Source organism: Chenopodium album, chromosome 1 (genome assembly GCF_948465745.1).
Source record: "Chenopodium album chromosome 1, dcCheAlbu1.1, whole genome shotgun sequence".
Lineage (NCBI taxonomy): Eukaryota > Viridiplantae > Streptophyta > Magnoliopsida > Caryophyllales > Amaranthaceae > Chenopodium > Chenopodium album.
The window spans coordinates 75,250,417-75,273,304 of record NC_137834.1 but is presented as its reverse complement, the minus strand read 5'-3'; the positions used below and the strand labels follow the sequence as shown (position 1 = coordinate 75,273,304).

The 22,888-nt window shown below is 37.8% G+C and overlaps 1 long non-coding RNA gene across 1 annotated transcript; it reads right to left on the bottom strand.

The window, feature by feature from the left end:
* Positions 1-94: 94 nt before the first annotated feature.
* LOC145603087 (uncharacterized) lies at positions 95-1,012 on the bottom strand. Its single transcript, XR_014104689.1, has 4 exons — positions 905-1,012; positions 507-832; positions 293-430; positions 95-205 (listed from the first exon to the last, which is right to left on the bottom strand). It is a non-coding gene; the product is annotated as an uncharacterized LOC145603087 (long non-coding RNA).
* Positions 1,013-22,888: the final 21,876 nt, after the last annotated feature.

Sequence of the window (22,888 nt, the reverse complement as noted above, 5' to 3'; positions counted from 1 at the left end):
TAGATAATAAAAATGACAGAAATTTTTGGGCAAAATTAGTCACAATTTTTCACATTTACATGCATAATAAAATGAAAAATAAAAATGCAAAGCTAAAAATAAACATAGAATCATATATATATATAAACAAAATACGACAGGTGGCTTAATGGCTCAGCCTCACGAGCTGGTAGCAGAAGGCGTCCATACCCCTAGCCATCCTCAGCTTCATCTCGCGAGAAACCAATCAAGATGCTAAGTTAGAAATAATCAAGGCATACACATAAAAGAGATAACAGATAAAGTGGCTCACCGAGGTCTGGTTTCAAGGTATCGACTCCTCTATGAAGCGCCACGGCTCAAGAGCCAGAAGAACCATCTCCTCGACAGGACTAAAAGTGCCCCATTAGACGATGGACACCGGCTGAGGCAAGAACTCTCTGGTCCAAGCCTGTCAAGTCAAAACCCGAATAGTTAGATTTGGCTCAAGGGGCTATCAAATGAACAAGTAAAAATACAAATGATACCTCTCTTGGCTCCAACAAGCAAGGTGGGGGAGCCAGGTGCGGTAAAAGCCTCTCCTCATAACAACGGTTTGGATGGGTATGGCTCCTCTAATCCGAACCCGCATGCGTCCTAGTCGCCCAAGCTCTCAGTCTCTTCTGATCGAACATGTGACCAGGAGGACAAGAAGGAACAGCAGGAGAATCCGAGGAGTGCTAAACCACAACTCTCTCGCCTAAATAGACCACATCGTCGTACGTCCCCTGAAAGTACCGATGCTGGGCATTGTACTGCATGGCCAGTGTAGGGAAGATGAAGCCATCCCACGGCTGAAATCGAACCTTAGGTTCTTACAAAACAAACATTTATCAGTTCAAATCCTGCTAAGGGTAATATAAACACAAATTGTTAAGAAGCATACCCAGAAAAGTGACTCTCGAACACGAATAGTAGCAGTCTGGTCTTTTATACGACCTCCCCAACTAGCAGCAATGGGGAGCCCATGAGGCCTTGGGAAATACTCGTAGAACCAGACCTATGAGACAGGATGAAGTTTCAGCAAAAGCTAAACACAAAACCTAAAACAAGCTTTGGCTAAAAGGAATATACCTCTACGATCCCCCTAAAACTGGAAAGAGTGACCTCCCCCTCATAACTGCGATGACGATAAGCATCGCAATCCAAGTAGGAATTTAGCATAGGCCAACCTGCCCCAATCATATGACCCGACCATACGAAGGTCACGGAGAGCAGGCATGTAGTAGAGTTGCACACGGCTACCCTTGTCAAAGGAGAAGGTCCCAGACAAAACGATCAATACAAAGATGCATACCCGCTGCTCAAGGGTAGTTGTACCATCCTGAAAGGCCTCCATCAGCATGGTCCGGCAAAAGCACCGACTGCTGATCTGAGTCGATAGAGCCTCAGCATGATCGCGGGTAAAAATAGGTCTTTGGTCCACTACCCTAATCAAATTAATCAATTATAATACCTAAACTTACACCAAACTAGTTAGTGGAAAGTAAAGGGTCGAACCACTAGGGAAGCTCACTAATTCAACATCAATATTCACTAATGCAAGAGTAAAAAGGGGATCGGTTTTGTTGGTTTTTGAGTAAAGAGAACTAAAACTACAAATAAGCAAAGAAGATGATGATTAAAATTAAGGGAGAACGACGCTAGGGATACGGGGGTGTCAAATATGATTAGAAAGAGGGGAATAATAATGATTATCATGAAGAACATGCCAAAGAACACAAGATTCTACCTAAACAATTCATTCGCATGCAATAGTCTAGGCAAATCAATGAAAAAGATTTATACTAATAAGGATCATTCTCATGCATCCTATTAGCTACAATCAAATCAAGAGAATAAAGAAGCACAATCCATAAAACTCCACTTTAATAACTCATTCTCATGCAATCATTAAGATAGGAATGATCTTAATCTAGCTCAAATCACTTTCATGCATTTAAACTAGAAAACATTAAATAAAGTGCCACAATAATCTCAAGCTATCAAAAATCATGTCTTTCATCAATTTATGGCATGAGTTCAATCCAACCATCATCATTCATCCAATATCAACACATATTTTACATCCCCTTCCCCTAGCTAAGAAATTAGCCTAGAGAAGGGAGATTAAACATAATAGCAAAACTAGACATGAATTCAAGAAACACAAAACAAAGCATGATTAAGAACAATGAAAACAATAACAACTAGGTGAACTAAAGAGATGAATGAAAATAATAAAGAATAAAGCAAATAAATAAAGCTAAAAGAAGGGATTAGAGTTTACTAAAGATGAACTTGATTAAAGATGAAAACTTGAAAGTATTGCTTGATTGAAATAAACTTGACCAAAAGTTGAATACAATGAAGAAAATTGAGCAATAATCTTCTCTCTCTCTCTCTCTCTCTCTCTAAAATTATCTAATCTCACCCTAAGAAAGAGAAGCTCTCCTAAAACTGATTAAGAAAATAAAATAATAGATGATTGTTAATTAACCCCAAAAATGGGTATTTATACTAAGCTAATAAAAATAAGAAAAATAAAAGAAGCAAAATAATAAAGAAAGAAAGAAAAGAAATAAATAAAAGGAAAATAAAATGAAAATAGAAAAGAAAGTTAAAAATAATGAAAATGAAATAAAAACGTTAAATCCTAAAAATCCCCACCAAAACCGCCAGTCATCTCCACTAATTCCCCTTCTTCTTCAATTTTTTTTGGCTGCTCTAATTGGGGTTTTAATCCCCTACTAAACTCACCATCAAACATCATCAGCAAGCTTCATGATTCAATCCACACCGTTCATCATCATTGAGAATCGGCATCAAGCAAAACACCACCGTCCGGTCTTCATTAAAATCCACGTGAGAAGCTCGTGAAATGGTTCGGTCGAACCGAAGGTTGGTGTGGCCGAACTATGGGATGGTTCGGTCGAACCTAAGGTTGGTGTGGCCGAACTATGGGTCGGTTCGGTCGAACCATGTGTGTGTTCGACCGCACCTATTCATTTTAGACAACTTCAAAAGTTCATGACTGTTTTAACACTTTGTTGCACTTCAATCGAACTCCTCAATGGTTTGCCCGAACCCGATCAATATGTGATTTACTCTGAATTGGGGCTGTTGCTTGTGCGATTTGGGGTTGCAATTGGTGGTTTGGTTCGGTTTAATTTGTGAAAGAAGCAGTAGTAGCAGTGTGGGGCTGCTGTTGTTGCGGTTTGTGGTGGTGGAGATTGATGGTAGTTTCGGTGGCAGGTGGTGTTATTGGTGGACTGTGAACTGCGTGAGGCTGCTCTGTTTTTGGTGAGGTGATTTGGTTGGGAGTGGAGGTTGCTTGGTTTTGTTGTTGCTGAGATGCGGGTGGTGAGCTGGTGGTCAGGTATTATGGCTTGATTTGGGCTGTTCGTAGGGTTTGTATGGTGTGGGTTTTTGTGGACGGTAGTGCAGGTGGTGGAGTACGGATTGGCGAAGGTGGCTGGAGGTTTGGGTGTTATTTGGGGATGATTCTATGGTGTCATTTTTTAAAAAATGACACCATAATATGTTGACGTGGCATGATATAATTGGTCAAATTTTCATTTATTTGTAAAGATCAAATTATATTGTATATGTATGTATAATTATAATATACGTATTTTTTTTAAACAATACAAAATTATGCAATAGTATTTTTTTTTTTAATTTTTTAAAATTATTTTCGGATTTGCTTCCATGAACGCACCTTCATGACCTTCAATTGGAGCACAATTCGAAGTTGTTGATGTGATTAGAGGTCGGAATTGTTGTAATGGGTAGCAAATTGTTGTAATTGATGATATTGGAGGTTCTAATTTGGTCAGAATTGTCGTAATTACCGCTGCGTTTTGGTGTTGTTGATGAAGCGTGGATTGAAGGTGGTGGTTATGGGTGCTACGATTGGAGGCCGTAATTGTTGTCATTGAGTAGCCAATTGTTGTAATTATGGTGGATTAGAGGTTTTAATGGTCGCAATTGTTGTTGCGTTTTGGTGTTGTTGGTGAAGTGTGGTTTGAAGGTGTCGGCGGTTGTGGGTTGGTGACGGAAAAGGGTGCTTTTCACGTTTGCGATCAGGGAGGTGTACTGTTAATTGATTAAGGGGTGTACTTCGGGATGCGGCAGACTGGTGGTGATTGATTGCGGAGTGGATTGTGAGATGCGGCAAGCTGGTGGTTGTTGCAGCGGGGTAGTGGTTGAAGTGGGGAGAGGGGTACTGGTGGCTGGCGTGTTGTCCAGAGTTGGAGGTGGTTGGTCTGCTGCTACGTGGTGCAGCGGTGGTTGCACCGTTACGAGTAGCTGGTAGTCTGTGGTTTGGAAGTTGATGTTGGTGGCTTGGTGCGGTGAAACGGCAGGGGCATAAAGGGACTTTCATGTTTATGATTATGTTTTTTTAAAAAAAATACATGTATTAAAAAGAATATGTAATATGAATATAATTTTAATACATTATAGATGCTTTAAGATAATTCAAAATTAAAATAAGAATACTAAATACGGGTCAATTAGATTTCGCCACGTCATTATATTGTGGTGTCATTTTTAAAGAATGACATTGTAGAATTTTTAGTTATTTGGTGGCAGCTTGGTGTATTGGAGGTGAGTGGTATTTTGGGTAGATGGTGTGGCAGCAACATTGTTGTTGGCTAGCAATTAAAAAGTCTCGGCTTGGACCTTGAAACCGAGCCTACACACAAACAAACCCAAGGGTGAAACCGAGATAAATAGAATAAAATAAATAATAAAATAGAACTAAATAATTCGAACACACCTACAACCAAAAACCAAAACGAGGGTAGAACATAATATAATAAAATAAAACGAAGTAAAATAAAATAAAACTAGTAAAACAAAATAAAGGACTAAATTAAAACAAATAAGAAAATGAGAGAAACTAGGAACTTATTATATAACAAGAACTAAAAACTTGAAATATAAACATAGAAAATAAGAGAATTTAAATAAATTAAGAAAATAAGCTAAAAACTACTAAAATACATAAAAAAAAAAAGGTAAAAGATGAGAATAAGCAAATAATAGAAATAAAGGACAAAATGAGCTAAATTATTGGAAAATAAGCCGGAAAATGACTCAATAAAAACCCTAGAAGTGACATATAAGTCAATTATCACAGCACGAGCTCAAACAACTATGGGGCCGATCAATTCCTCTACCTCCGAAGAGTAGACTGTGTTGTCGCTGCCGAAAGGCACTACCGTCGCCCGGAACTCTAAGCCGGTGATGAGAGAAAATTCGAGAGGAATGACAGTCATCTCGCCCCACGGAAAATGAAAAGTGTTGGTGGTATCCAAGAAGAACTCCACCAGAGCTCGAACCAAACAGCGTCCTAACGTGAAAGAATGCACGGTCCGCGTAGCCATAAGAAGAGGATTTAGACCGCAAGACTCCCAAAGCTAGCGCAACTCAATGTCGTCGCGGAAGTATAGGTCATATATCTGACCGAGAGCTGCGTTGCCTGAACCGTGATAGCGAATACGGTCGCCTGTCATCGATCTCGATCCGCACACGCTCCGTGATATGAAAGTGAGGAGCGATGTAGAGAGTGCGCTCATCTCACTCAAGGAAATCTCCCAAACTGGTAGAAGTTCCCTTGCTTGTGTCGACAGGCTCGTCCTCCCGATGAACGTCGCAGGAGTGAGAACCAGAGCTGTAATGTCTAGCGCTGCTAAATTATGCAAAACAATAATAAATCAAAGGTTCAATGGTATTCAAGGTTCGCCTAGCCGTATGATACCATGTTTGAACAAAAAACATATTATGAACTACTAAAACAGAGTAAGATTTTGATTCAAACAGAAATTGCAATTTCAAGTAATCAAACAATTTATTACAATAATATAGCAAACTTTGTGACAAATTAAGCATGAATAGCTAGCAATAACATCAAGAATGAGCTGCATTGTTCCCACGAACTCAAAGGGGTCAACAATGGCAAAATGTTCATTTCTTCACCAAATTGAGTCAAACAAGTTTCAACACACTCCCAAGGCAATATACAAGCATAAACAAAAGGATTTGTGGCATAAAATTCAACAAACCAAGCAAATTGAGCATAATTGGCCTTCGAATTGAGAAAAACCGGAGTGAGTTTGAAGAAAACTTACATAGATCGGGAAACTAGAGATCAAAAGCTTCGATTTGCAAAAGAATTAAGTGAATTCGATTGAGAAACAAGCAAGAACGAGCAAGAGGAAGTTTTTTCAAAAACTTAAGCAAAAACGAGCAGCAATAGCGAAATGATGGAGAAGGGGTTTAAATCCGGAAAACCCGACTCTGGCGCCAAACGACAGAAATCATGCGCAGCGTGATTCTTGTTGTGTCGCGACAAGGAAAAAGTGTTGCGACAACTAGTTCCTGCGCGCGCTGGCTCAGCTACATGACACATGGCCCCCATACTTATTTATGCGGATCTTGGTACGCAAGTTAGCCCATATAAGCAAATTAACATGATTAGTAGTCGGCTCAATTACAATCGCAGAAAGTGATTAACCTGACAAGACCGTCTCTTTTAGCTTAAAGCGCCTAAGTATTGGCTCATCATAAGCACCGAGGTAATAATCACAAGCAAACACAAGCTCCAAAGTACCTGCTCATTACAAATGCGCCAAGGTTCTGGCACAGCAAGGAATTACAACAAAATAGTAGCAAATAGCAAAGAAAAGCAAAGCACTGAGGATGAACAAGCATCGGTGTTCGACGATGTCTCGAAGCAAAGAGGAGATTGTCTATAGTGGCGAGGCACAGCCGTGGCGAGGTACGACCACAACCCTGAAGATAGTTATAAGCAGCGGTCTTTGACGATGTCTCAAAGCAAAAAGGAGATTGTCTATAGCGGCGAGGCACTGCTACAACCCGGAAGATGGCAAGGTATGGTCAACTTTGACAATGTTTCGGAGGCACTGAGGAGGATTTTTACAAGCAAATGAAGATAGCGAGGCAGTGTTACCTTTAGATGGAGTTCACGAGGCAATGTAGAGGTCGTCACCAACAAATGCAGCAACAAAAATTGGTTACCCCAGTGACGTGTACTCGACGGTGCAAGATACACGTTTCTTAACTCTTTTATTTGTTTAATTAACGCTAGTTTACAGGCATCGGCGTTACAGGATGATTTAGGGTCGCAAGACGTTCTGAATCATTCTCCCTCCCTAACGCTACTTTGACTTTTGTTTTTGAAACATGCGTTTCTCCAAACTCTGTCATAGTGGGGGCTTCTGTAGACACCCAATTGTGTCTCCCCAAAAACCAAACCCAGTGATGAATACTTTTCACGTCGCTTGATTATCGAATGAGGTGAAAATCTGAAAGGTCTTGTGATGTGTTTGTTTTAATTAAAAACTTTATTTCTGTTTTCGAAAAGAACTCTATTTTATGAAAATAGACAGTCCAATTTATCTTGGTCCATTATAAGGGTCCATTAATGGTGTATTTTTATCAGGCTTGCAAAGAGCTTTCCAATGATATATTATAAACCCAATTCCGATGAATAATGAGGAAGTTATGGTCCAAATACTAATTTCGGTCAGAAAAGGTTTTATGGCCTAATGATCTAGTGGAGGGCCTATTAAATATTATTCCTAAAATTATTAGGATTGGTTATAATCTTCTAGAATAGTCTGGAAGGTTATTTTGAGTTCTAATAGCATTAGGATTGATAATTAATATTTTAGAAAAAAATACTGAATTTGGTTTGAGATAAAACAAGTGTTATATTATGATAAATCTGATTTTAAATTGATAAAAAAAAACGGAGTTTTATCGCTTAATTATATTAAGAAAAGGATTCCGTAAAAAAGCGCGTTTATGCAATAAGCTGTTGCATAACGACAAATCTTTTTCCAAATGACATGGCTTATCACCATACGTTATTCATGTCGAATGGCGACAGGCATCAGTTTTATTCCGATTAAAATTCTGATTTGTTTCTTTGGATTCAGGACTACTTTCTTATAAATAGGAGTCGTATCTCCCCGTTTTTAATCATTCACAATAATCAACAATCTCTCTTCTCTTTAAAGCTAGAAGATTATTCTCTCTCTATTCTTTTTCTAAACCTTCCCCTCTTACAAAATTCCACATTCACAAGTCCTAGACACACCTAGCCAATTTCGAAGTTGCCTTCGCCCTAGACGTGAAAGGTTGATAATTTCTGAGGGTTTGGTCCCAAATCCTTATTTCAATTATTTAGTTTAATTGTTTTATTTAATATATTCCTTGAAGTTACTAACGCGTGTATTTTGTTATTCAAAAGAGATACGAGGCATCCAAGTAAGTTGTTTTAATTGTTCTTTTGATATAAAAAGCATGTTTATATTATTTTGATTTCTATTGTCATAATAGGATGTCCTTTTTATTTCTAGTATCATGTTTAGGATGCTTCCTATTGTTTCTAATATCATGTTAGAATCATGATAGGGATAAAGATTTGATCTTTAATGTTTAGTGATATGCTAGGATTTGTTATTAATCTTGTTAGTATCATGCTTAGGATCTTGCTAATATTATTATGCTTTATTGAGATTATTATGATGATGATGATGATTTGTTGTATCAAAATAATTTTTATGTTGCTTGATATTATATTATTATCGTTATTGCTTGAACACGCCTTTATGCATGTTTAAAGGGAATTTGTACTTGTAATCACGCTTAATAAGATAATTAATAATCTTGTTTATAATAATATGATTATAATTCAAGTGATCGCCAATAATAGATTTGTTTGTGCATTAATATTCAACCAACATAGATTAACAGGTTTAGGATTAACCTATTAATTGCATGTTAGACATGAATATGAGAAGAATAAAGTAGAGGCCTATTTTTAGGGCAGGTTCAATCTCTTTTAGGTTGGATTTTTACCTTCATCCTCGAATATCCATGGTTCCACACCACTATGGAGTTAGCGATCTCATGGATCGTGAAGGGGTGTAACCTTCACCCTGCGAACGATTTACAAGTTCCTAAACCTTGTTGGCAACTCTTTTACTCTAGCTTCCTTCCCTTTGGACGCCACCATGCTTAAGTGTATGATCACAGTGGGGCTCAAGTGTGGGATGCTTGAAATATTCCCTACAGGTAGGCAACTCTTTCCTAATGGCTCCAAGCCACTCTTGGTTAGATAAATCGTCGCATCTAATGCTCTCTCAACAACTTATCCACTTTTCCACAACATGATGGGACTCCATCACTCATATTGTTGAGTATAACCACAACCAACATGCATACCCGGTATGCCTTACGTTTCCTATGATTAATAATAATGCCTCGCTTTGGTGTAGCCCATCACTATTCTCATCAATAGATCAGTAAGTGTTGTTTTGCAATGGAAAGTTTTACTCAATATTTTAAGGACCTAGGGTTTCTATGTTGGTTGATTTAAGTGAACTTACTTAATCATCACAACATTCGAAATCCTAAACATGGATCTAATATATTATTCATATATATATATAAGCATAAATATACATCGAAAACATAAGTATATGATGCATTTGGCAACTAGCATGACCCCTTGAGTCTTCAAATCTTCAAGGATCTTTTCTTGCAACTTCACGGCTTCATCTTCCAAGAACCTCCATATTCAAGACATTACCAAAAATAATGCAAATACTTGTATCTACAATTAGGACTAATCTAAATGTAGACCATATCTAGATTTACAAAAATACATGACGAAGTGCAGTCCGTATTTTCTATCCTAATCGGGCCCTAATAGTTGTCATTTTATAAAACATGTGAGAGAATATACATTCAATTCATCCATTCACTATATGTGAATGACCCATGTATTTTACAACGATGAACAAGAACAGTGCATAAACACGCCTAAACTAGTAACTAACTTAGGTGGCTAATCCGATTAACGCGTCTAATTAAAACTAGTCAAAATTGTTTAACCGATTATGTGATTAAGCGCAATTAAAAGTTATTGAAGCTCCCACTAAATTCCGCATCCACCTTAATTAATCCAATTAATTAAGTCGTTAAACCCAAAATTTTGCCAAAATAAAATTTTACAAGTGGCGCTCAAAACCGAGGCCTAGCCTCCAAAATTTAATTAAAATAATTTAAACATAATTTAATTGAAATCGACAAAATGCAAAATAACATAACCCTAAAACCCAAAGATGTGTAACATCAAACCTTTCGGCTTGGTGTTCTAGGCACGGGGGCATGGGGGCCTAGTGAGGGGTCGTGCGCACATCCATGGCCCGTGCCAGGCGTAATACCCGTAGGACAAAGCACCGCAAAGCGCGTAATGCTCCCTACGGGGCACGCTCTCAACAACATGGCCATGAAGGCCACTCGGGATTGCTGCTATGCGCGCACCATGCTGCCTTCCAGCAGCACACCGCACACACACAGCCACCCAGCCGCATTAAGCATCGCACACAGCCCACCCAGCCTTACACGCAGCATGCATGGCGCACACAGTTTGCGGCTACTAATACACCATGCTGCTGCCATGAGCACACAGCCATGCATATGGTGCATTATCGCGCCAACGCACAACCACACAACTCGGTAGCCACGTGCGGGCTATTGTGCAGCCCAGCTAGCCGAGGTTGTGCCATGGTTACTGCCTTTGTTTGCGTGCAAGCGCCTCATAATTAATTCTCAAAATTTGCGTGACACATATAATTAAATCTAAATTAATTTTAGAATCAATTAATGAGCAAAAATGAAAATTATAACAAGTCCAACTTATTAAAATCATACAAGTGCACTAAAACAAAATAATTCCAAGAACTATTCTTTAATGAAATTTGGTTCAACTTAATGCAACATAAAATGAAAAAGGGATATTCTCACTATTAATTTAACCAACATAAATTAATTATGAGATTTGACAAAATTAAAAGAGAGTTAGAATTATGAACATAAACATTCAAATAAAGATTCAAACTTTAACTTGTGAATCTTTGAAAAATTACATCTTCTAATATGAAGATTAATTTAAATTCTATCACAATTTAGAAACTTTATGATTCCAATCAACTTAACAATGATTAAATAAAAAAAACTTCAATAAACATACATGGAATTTAGTAATACAAAGTTCCAATCACTTAAAATAATTAAAGATTGAATCTTTAGTACTTAAGAGCCTCAAAAGACAAACTTCACACATAAAGCAATTTATTTGCAATTATGTGAAAATTTGAGTCAACTATTAAGCACCAATTACTACCAAGAAAATATGCTCAAAAGTGGTCTAAAATTGCAGAAGCATAAAGGAAAGAACCAAATGCATAATCACAATTAATATGTGTAGACACCCATTTATGTCTCCCCAAAACCAAACCCGGTGGTTAATACCTTTCGCGTCAAATCATAATCGAATGAAGTGAAAGTATGGAAAGTCTAGTGTTGCGGTTAGTTTTTATTAAAATCCTCTCTTTCTGTTTTCGAAAACCTATTTTAAATTATGAAAATATCTAATCCAGTTTACTTTGGTCCATGACAAGGGTCCAATAATAGTGTAGTTGGATTAGACTCGAAAAGAGCTTTCCAACGATATATTATCATCCCAATTCCGATGTATAATGAGGAAGTTATGACCAAATTACTAAACTGGGCCTGGTTTGATCGTTATATGCGACCCAATGATCTAGAGAAGGACCTACTATGAATTTGTTAGGGTTTAGTGAGTCCGAGTCACCGCGGAAACAACCCCGACCCAAGGAACCACTCGTAATTAATAAAACCATAAAGCATAAATAAATAAAAACAAGAAAAAGGAAGAACGAATCATACCCTTGAAGCGGGCTTCGCCCTCTCAAAACGGGCTGTTACTTGAAAGCCTTGAGCACCGCAAATACCGTGCCTCCAACGGTATCCACCCACAAAGGACGAACACGACTTTTTAGGTCCGCTACCTTGGAGTTAGCAAGGTCCGACCAAAACCCTAGTGTTAATGGAGTTTAAGAGTTTTTCCCAAAATATGGAATGCTCTTTCAAACTCCCACTCAAGCAAAGAATTCTCAAGCCATGCCCTGACTATTTATAAGGAAGTATGCTTTGTGAATTCCACTTATCTTTCAATGTGGGACTTTTCACAAAAAGATCCCACATGGAAAGATTGGTGAATTCAACCCTTAGTTAAATAAACCAAGGAACAAGTAACAAGTGTCACATGGTTAGGAGTGGACCACTTTCTCACTTGGTCCCCAAGGCATTTCACATGCAATGTGAACTAACCATGTGTCACCCAACCTTGAGCCACAAGTTTGGTTCGGTTGGGCCATTTTTTTTTGGCCCGTGACCATGACCCTTCACCTCGGGTCCACGGCCCCTTGCCACTTGTGACGCCACCGTGGCGCACCGCCACCATGGCGCGTTGCCACGTGGCATGCTGCCTACGTGGCACGCTGCCACTTGGTGGCTGCCACTAGGTGGCTACCAACGTTGCGGCTGCCACTTGGCGGCTGCCATGCATGCTGCCACAAGTGCAGCCACATGGCGTTTTGCCATGTGTGCTGCCACGTGGCACGCTCCTATTGGGCACGCTTTCCTTGTTACTTGAAGCATTTTCCCGTCTCGCCAAATCCTAAATTTTGCCTCGACATTTGAGATTCTCCAACGCTCGGTTTCGACGCTCCAAGCTTGAATTTCCGACATCTAAATATTTAATACTCGGGCGACTAATTAATTTCTTCCGAATTAATTCGTCTAGTTGGTTCGTATATTTTGCTTGGTTATGACCCATAGGGTTAAGTCAAGATTAAGCTGTAATATTAATTATATTAATATTACTGATCGGAAGCGGCCTCCACCCAGGCATTCCGATCACTTGACCTTACTGAATGTATTAGCTTTCTAATAATTCTGAACCCGCTATCAGAATAATACACTTGTTCGAAGGACACCATTCTTTTCAATCTCCCACTTGTCCTTCCGGACAAGTGTGTATTTAGTGTATAGCCCTTTTCCTATGCCTCTTCATGTCTCTTCATGAACTACAGAGTAAGATTACTCGTCATCTCTGTTACGTCCAGAAGTGTTTCTCGAAATCCGAGTTTGACTGTCAATAAGCAGATGATTTCTAAAATCCATCTGAGCACGGCCATGCATTTTCACAGTCTCGCTCTTCGAGAGGCCTTGTAAACAACAAGACATGTTCCCTATTGTTAGTAGGGGGACATTTCAAGTCTTGTAATGTAGCTTCTCTTACTAAGAGGACCTAGCCGCCCGATATCTGTCGTTATAATCCCCAGTTATGGCAGACAATTGGCGGATACCAAAGCGGACTAGTACTCAAACAAGAGACCTCCCACTACTCATGGTCAAGGAAAAGAGTTCCGATAGTAATAATGAGAAAAATACTTATGACGATTTTTAAATCTCTTAAAGTATTCTCATAGGTCGATCCGGTATGGTTCTAAACCAATACCTGTGCAAATGATTTATATCCTCATAGCACAAGAAACGGTGCTATAAATAATACTACACACTAATCTCTAACGCTCATTAATCGTCCACAAATATATGACCTTGATTAGGGATAATTTTCGATTAAAATATTCAATGTTCACTTAATAGGTGTTTCTTTATCCAAGCCATTGACTTGATACCCTATTTTGAATATTTATTAAAATCGAATGAACTCATTATTTAATTCTAAACCACAATTAAATAGTTTTGTGGAATATTTAGAAATATTTTATTCCACTATGAAACTTCATAATGTTTCATCTTATGATAAATGGTTTTTCCCAAATGTTTTAAGAGTAGTACTCTTCATAAAACATTCATAGAAATCTCACTCATATTTGATATGCTTGATTTCTTTCATGCAATTATGAATGTTGTCGTTCACTTATTGCATAGGTTTAGTTATAATTACTTTGCAAACCTTAGCATCTTCATTATCCACCATTTCCATAATAAGATGATAAAATTTTGAGAGTGTTAATGGATTACATGTGATTCAGGATTTATTGTCCAAGCAATGGCTCCCACTCATTTTCATGATTTGAGACCTTCTACTTGACAACCTACAATCATCAATGTTCAACAATGAACTTTTCCATTTAACATCTATCTTATTATTGCCTTTAAGGCAACAATATTCTCAACATATGTTTTAGTAGACTCTCCGATGATGCCTTGCATGGATTTCACTCCAAACGACTCACAATGATTTGGAATACTCAAATCACTTACGATCATGGAAATTTATCTTAAATTTCCGCACATTATACATGGATGCATATCCATGTTACCATTCTCAAGCCACGACACTTCTTGCCTCGTGCTTATAAATGGCTTCCTTGCTAAGGATCTAATCCTTGTTAAGGTTTGCGCTTGCAACATTAAAACTCAAGTTGTATTTGTTTCCATGCGTCAAGAACTCATCCAACTACTTATTTAAGTGCTATGGATGTTCTTCACTATAATCTAATGATCTAATACTTAGATTATTGTCGACTGGTATTATATACGTACTTCACATGCTCTAAGCAAGTAATTCGTCTGACGATTCCATATCATAGCCTTACATGATGGATTTAATTCTAGAATGATTCTCAATTCTATTCCATCCATGTGACATTTAGCTCATTCAGTTACACTGAGTCTTGCCAAAATGTTCACTATGTGATATGGTTGAAAGTCTCTTACTAGAGTCTTTCTTGGTTGACTTAGTATTTAGCCTAGCTTATACTTAGTTCAAACATTTACTTAGCTTCATACATATATGGGTCGAAAGCCTTTCAAAGTCCTTCATGTTTAATATGGTAAATTCCATTACTTATTTAAACATTTAATTAAGTCTATACCATAGAATTTAATTCCCAACATGTACTAAGTATCGTCTTTAGCTTGGTCCATTGTCGAAAATACTTTCAAATCTAAGCATTTAGCATTTGATAGTTGTTTCACAATAGAGTTCGTAAACTTCTCGTTGGACCTTTACTTTTGCTCCCACTAAACTTCTTGTTCATCAGAATTTCTATGTTTCTCCATAAGTCAATCCTCTTATTAACTTTATGAGAAAACACGTTTCAATTCCTTCATGCAATGCTTCCTTTAATCCCATGACGGATTCCATGTGCTTGCTTTCAAATCTAGCATTATTTAGATTTTCAAAACCCTTGGACTATTCCATAGTCACTTCCAAGATCCTATTTTGGGAAGGCGGTTTTGGTATCTATTTTGCCATATTTCATATGTGCAATTTTGCTAGATCAATTACAAAAAGACTTAAGCATTCCGATTGGTGAATAGGTTTTTAAAAAATCAACTCCTTGAAATTAATTATATCCTTTTCAACCAATCTCGCTATGTATGCATATACATTTCCACATTTGTTAGTTTTCTCCTTGAAAACTTATTTGCAATTGATGGATCTTTCATCCTTCATGCAAATTAATCAAGTTTCGAACATGATTTTCAAACATGGAGTCTATTTCGGATTTTCATGGCCTCAAACCATCATTCGGAATTTGGATTTGTCGCAGCTATCTTACAAGACATTATTCCTTTGCTTGTAAGTCTTAGGTTTATTTCTAACTTAATAGAAAATTTATAGGATTCAATCCAAGCCTTAGGTGAATTTTATACCTATACGGGGTAATTGCATCAAACACTGAGTTTTAAGGCGCTTTCAAAGCCCTTTTATCATGTTGATCTTACTCCAACATTTTTAATGTTTTGTGAGTAATGAATTCTCTTTTAAGGCACTTGTAAAGTCCTTTTGAGTATTCTTGATCAAGCATTCTCATGAAGTCCTTTAAGGTCTTCCGAGATTCTCAGTTCTAGTTTGTTGCTAAGCTCGATGGTCATCGAGTTCATTTTCCTCCCGCTTGTCGTTTTGGAAACATGTTACTTTCCAGAAAGACACCACTTAGAGCAACAAACATTATGTTCTCAATTAGGATGTGGAGGTAGGATGTGGAGGTAATGCCCGTAGTTTCACTTGAATGCTTACAAAGAGACATGTATATTGTCTTTGGGTAAAAGTTCGTAGTGAAACAAACAGTTAGCTCCCACTTGAGCTATCTTTAGTCTTTATTGAGCCATTCAGCTCCCACTGAGACTAAGACCCTTAGACATATACTTGAAAAGACTTTTAGAAGTTATTTCTATCCATAACTAAATATGGCGTCCTTTCTTAGCTTCGACATATTGTTTAGTGTAACATTAGTCATTTGTGCAAATATTTAAGAACATTATAGGAAGGGTTGTGAACCATCATCGTTTGAGTCATTTTCCAATGACATCGAGGTCTCCGTGAGGACACACTATGTTCTGTGTGGAGTTCTTTATGAAAATTTCCATTCATAACTTTGAGATGGTCACGCTTGGCTCAAGCAAACATTGCTCGATCTAATTTAGAAGTTTTGATATCTTGCCAAGTCGATTCTGTACTTCACTGGACTCTTGAGCTACTCAGGTCATGTTTGTTCACATTTGATGAATATAGCCATATCCTTTCAAATTATTTGTGAAACGTTAAAGTAATTGAGTCCTCTTTAGCCTTCGGAGTCAATTGTCTATACAAAGAACAATAGCTCTCTGCTTTGTCGGTTTCAACAACTAAGACTTGCTTGTCTTAGAATGATTCCAAATCGAGCAACTATCAAGAGCCTATCTAATAGAATCTTGAGTACGTTCTTGTCGATATGACATTGCTAAAGATGTTTGGAACGCAAATCAAGCCCATGACTTGAACTTAGTGAGTTAATCATGTTAGGGAAATGTTTGTTTATAATCAAGCATTCTTGACTCAACGCTTGGATAACCATGCCATTCAAATAAATCTCGCAACTATTGCTCATTACTTTGAATGTGAGTCTTTCCGTGTGTAAACGGATCAATTGCTGATTATGGAACATAATAACCATTATTTGTTCCAGCCTTTGGCTTAAAAGGTCTTTAAACAAAACATACGACCTTACAACTGATGTAGCTCTTCTTGCTTCATTATAAGCTTGTGAGTCGATAACTTAGCTTAACTTCAATAGTTTGAGGTCACTATCATAGTGGAACACTCAAGCAGTATCCGATACTTGTGAAGATAACGAATTGCTAAGTTAACTACAATAACATGAACTCATGAGTTGAAATGGAATCTAATTCCTTTTCTTTGTTCCTTCTTTCCTATATTTCTTATCATACAATATCTCATAATCTTACTTTAAGAATTATTTCTTTAAGTACCTTGACTCTTATACTTTGTAAGGCATAATCAAGCACCTAGTGCGCCGTAAAACAAAGTTCTATCTTTTCCATTAATTCTTACTCGAATCACTACATCAATGAGTCCTACTCAATTATGTATGATGCAAAAAGATACATTGGTTGTCAAACATTGACAATCTTGAGTTTGCAACTCAATACCTCATGTTTTATCAAAACTACCTAGCATTTTAAATACATGATGTCCAACCGTCCTTTCGGACTTAGTTATAAAAGTCATTTATGAGAATTGTATTTTAGAAATGCTTTTCCTGTCTTTGAGAACTATTCTCAAGGATTTCCTTTACCAATCATGGAAACAATATTATTTGATTTAGAATACTATAAATATAAGTGCAAAGTATAACCATTTATCAAGAACATAATAAGTTTGAAATTTAATAGCATTCATGCAAACTTCACTAGGCGAAAATATGAATTGGCCACCGGTTCAAAACCCCCCAAGGCCACCGGTTTTGAACCGGTGGTCATTTGGGGGATGGCAATAAACCAAAGCAAGGCCACCGGTTCAAAACTGGTGGCAAAAAGACTTATTGCCACCGGTTAACCGGTGGCAATAACACTTCCCGCATTTTATTTTTTTTGGTATGAATAAGTATTGCCACCGGTTTTTAGGTGGAACCGGTGGCAATAATGCCCAAAAAAAACAAATTTTTTTTTTTTCAATTTTTTCACTTAAAAATCAAGAGACAATTACATATAATCATAATAAACATCTTTTTTTTTTCCTAGAAATTGAGAAATAATCATAATATACATAAATTACATGTATCAAATGAATAAATATTCAATTTACAATTTTTTTTTTAAAAAAAAACTCTTTGAATTAACCTTGAATCTGCAATAGATCTGCAAAAAATAACAAAAAATTTAAACACAATTAAAAATCAAAATCTGCAAAAAAAATCTGCCAAAATATATTATAATCACTTGAAATATATTATTACATGCAAAAGAACAAAAATTACAACATAAAAATAAAAAGAAAAAAATTACAAAATAAAAAAAAAGAAAATTACAACATCAAAATCAAAAATCAACATCTTCAATCTTCACAATCATAAACTAATACCTGCATGAATAAATACACCAAATTAAAATTAATAAAATCACATAAGAAACTGCAAAGAAAATTAAATAAAAAAAAAAAAAAAAAAAAAAAAGAAGAACACTTAACCCAGAAATTAAACCCATAACCCACGACCCACAACCTACCACCCACAACCCAACACCCACAACCCACAACTTTACCACCTAAAACCACCCACCTCCCACAAACCTCCCACCTAAAACCACCAACCCTGACCGTACCCCCACCAAACCCATTCAAACCCAAATCTACCCACCTAAACAACCAACCTTGACCGAACCCACACTCCTCCAACCCACCCACCTAAAACCCTCAACACGTAAGACCACCACCACCGAATCGACAATCAAACCCACCAACCTAACACCATCCAAAAATTTAATAAAAAAATCAAAAGCAAAAATATTAAAACGAACCTTAAAAATAAAAAAAAAGCTTCGAAATTCCCTCCAACTTGGTTTAATAAAGTCAAATTCGGCCATAAAAACGCTAGATCTAGCATTTCATGGTGGAATTTGACCTTGAAAACCATTAATTTGCCTAAAACCATCACCACAAATGCGTGAGAAAAGAGGGATGTTGTTGATGAAGGTCTTCGGCGTTGGTTGGTGGCGGTGGTGGTAGTGGCCGTTGAGGGGAAAGAAGAGGAGGGCAACGAGAGAGAAGGAGAGAGAAAGAGATAGGTGAAAGGAGGAGAGGAGGATCGCAGGAGAGAGGAGAGAGAAAGAGACAGGAGAGAGAAGGAGGAGAGGGGAGAGTGAAGGAGAGAGGATGAGTGAGAGGAGAGTGTTAGGGTTAGGGGTTTATAAAGGGGGGCGTTTTTTTTTTTAAAACTAAGCCACCGGTTTTAAACCGGTGGGTTTAATATTTTCCCCACCGGTTCGATTTGAACCGGTGGCAATACTAATCCCTCAAAATCCCGCCCATTTTCCCCTTACTTTTTCCCACCGGTTTTCGAAAATCGGTGGCCATTGAGCGGTGCCTTTTTGAATTTTTCTACTAGTGCTTCAATCTTATTAAACGTCTTATTTACGCATAAAAATTGTCCCTATTTGGCGAAAATAAGGCGATTCCAAGATCCGAAGAAACAAATAGTGGTTAAGCATGCTATGGGTTGTCTTAACACTCAATCTTCTAAGGTAAGCATCGCCTTGCTAATGGCTCTAAGCCACTCTTGGTTAGTTAATCGTCGCATCTAATGCATCTTTGACGATGTATCTCTTTTGCCACGTTACGTGAGGACTCCTCACTCATACCGATGAGTTAAACCAAAACCAACGTGCACACCCGGTGTGCCTTATGAGCCTTGGAGAAGTGATGGCACCTCGCTTTGCGTAGCCTACCATCACCCTCGTTCGGTTGGTAAGTGTTGTTTTGGAAAGGCAAGTTTGACTCAATATTATTAGGGACCTAGGATTTCTATGTTGGTTGATTTAAGTGAACTTAACTAATCATCGCAACATAAAGAAAACCTAAACATGCATCTAACGAATAATTCACATGAATATATAAGCATAAAATATAAAGCGAAATTATAGATGCATATTGGCAACTAGCATGACCCCTTGAATTCTTCAAGTCTTCAAAAGCTCTTCATTTGCAATTCAAGGCTTTGTCTTCCAAGATACGCCGTCTTCAAGACTTAACCAAACTATGCAAATACTAGTGTCTACGACTAGGAATAATCTAAATATTAAGGTACAAAAATACTTAACGGTGCGTACACCATATTTAGATTTACAAAAATACATAACGGCACGTAGTCCGTATTTTCTATCCTAATCGGGTCCACCTAGTTGCCATTTCATAAAACCTGTGAGAGATAATATATATTCCATTCATCCATTCACTATTTGTGAATGGCCCATGCAATTTACAATATCTAACAAGTAAAATGCATTTAAACAACGCGCGCACTAGTAACTAATCTAGGTGGTTAATCCGATTAACACGCCTAATTAAAACTAGTCAAAGTTGTTTAACCGATTATGTAATTTGACGTCATTAATTAATTGAAGCTCCCACTAAATTCCGCATTTCCCTCAATTAATCCAATTAATTAAGTCGGTAGCACCCAAACTTCTCAAAATAAAATTTTTCCAATGCCGCTCAAAACCGAGGCCTAGCCTCCAAAAATTTTAATTAAAATAAAAAAAACTAATTAAAATAAATAAAACGGCAAAATAAGCAATATTAAGCCAACCGCATTTCAAGTGGCTTTCGCTTTAAGCGTTTTGCTAAGGAAACTCGAATAATCGCGGCTCATGCAAACCAAGCATACTACGGCTATTCACCTCACCGCACCAAGCATATGCACACACAAAAAACTCCGCACACACGGCTCACGGCAAGCAGCCATGGGCTGCTGCCACTGCCGCACACACGCGCACGCACAGCCATGGCTGCTGGTGCGTGGCTGCTGCGGCCGTGTGCTGCTGCCGCGCGTGTGGCCCCACGCAAGGCGGGGCAGCCACCTTGGCAGCCACATGCGGGCTGCTATGCAGCCCGGCTAGCCAAGGGTGGTTCTTTGCCTCATTTTGCGTGTCATGGGCTCGGGATTTGATCCCATTTAGCGAGACATAATTAATTAATTCTAAATTAATTTTAGAACTAACTTAATGAGCAAAAAATGAAAATTTTAATCAAGTCTAACTTAATAAAATTTCAAAGTGCAAATAACCAAAATTATTCCAAGAACCATTCTTAATTAAATTGGTTTAGCTTGGTGCAATAACATAGTTGAGGCAATTTCTCACTTTTAATTTAATCAATTTAAATTAAACTTGAGAATTTGACAAAGTAAGGGGAAGTTGGAAAAATATGAACTTTAATGTTCAAATGAAAATTCCAACATCTAAATTTTGTGAATCCTTGAAAATTATATCTTCCAACATGAGGATAACCAAATTTCTATCACAAAAATTGAAACTTTATGTTTCCAATCAACTCAAAATGATTAAAACAACAAAGTTTAATACAAAATAACATGGAATTTAGTGGTTTTAAAAGTTTCCATCCCTTATCACAAAAAAAGATTGAATCTTTAACACTTAGGAAGCCTCAAAACAAATATTTTCACACTAAAAAGCAATTAGTTTGCAATTATGTGAAAATAAATCAACCTTTAAGCATCAAATACTACCAAGTAAGTGTGCTTTAAGGGGACTTAAAAATGCAGAAAATAATGCAAATAATAAACCACATAATCAACAAGTTATGCCATTAATTTCAATGTTAGAAAAGACTTAAAATTTTTCGTCAAAAACGAAAAATCCCTCGAAAAAGACATTTCTGGTCAGAATTTCGCTAAAATCACAGTTCCAAAAGGGTTAAAAACTTTCCAGAACACCTTTTCCACCCAAAATTCACTATTTTTGGGCGAAAATCTGGGTTCTTGGCCAAATTCGACATTAAAAACGGGATTAAAATAAATAAAACCGAGCTACTAATCTAATTAGCAACTTAAACCAGAAAAAAGCCAAGATAAACCTTGAAAAACATGATTATAAAAATAAACGAGCGGGGCTCCGATACCACTGTTGGGGTTTGGTGAGTCCGACTCACCGCGGAAACAACCCCGACCCAAGGAACCACTTGTAATTAATAAAACCATAAAGCATAAATAAATAAAAACAAGAAAAAGGAAGAACGAATCATACCCTTGAAGCGAGCTTCGCCCTCTCAAAACGGGCTCTTACTTGAAAGCCTTGAGCACTGCAAATGTCGTGCCTCCGACGGTATCCACCCACAAAGGACGAACACGACTTTTTAGGTCCGCTACCTTGGAGTTAGCAAGGTCCGACCAAAACCCAAGTGTTAATGGAGTTTAAGAGTTTTTCCCAAAATATGGAATGCTCTTTCTAACTCCCACTCAAGCAAAGAATTCTCAAGCCATGCCATGACTATTTATAAGGAAGTATGCTTTGCGAATTCCACTCATCTTTCAATGTGGGACTTTTCACAAAAAGATCCCACATGGAAATATTGGTGAATTCAACCCTTAGTTAAATAAACCAAGGAACAAGTAACAAGTGTCACATGGTTAGGAGTAGACCACTTTCTCACTTGGTCCCCAAGGCATTTCACATGCAATGTGAACTAACCATGTGTCACCCAACCTTGAGCCCCAAGTTGGGTTCGGTTGGGCCATTTTATTTTGGCCCGTGAACATGACCCTTCACCCCGGGTCCACGGAACCTTGCCACTTGTGACGCCACCGTGGCGCGCTGCCACGTGGCATGTTGCCTACGTGGCAGCCAGTGGGTGGCTGCCAACGTGGCGGCTGCCAACGTGGCTGCCATGCGTGCTGCCACATGGCGTTTTGCCATGTGTGCTGCCACGTGGCACGCTCCTATTGGGCACGTGTAGGGAATAATTTCAAGCCTTTAAAATCCCACTAGCTTGAACCCCACTATGATCATACACTAAAGTATGGTGGCATCCAAAAGGCAAGAAGATAGAGCAAAAGAGTCGCCAACAAGTTTTTTTAGGAACTTGTAAACCCTTCACGAGGTGAAGGTTACACACCTTAACGATCCAAGAGATCGTCAACTCCATAAGGTC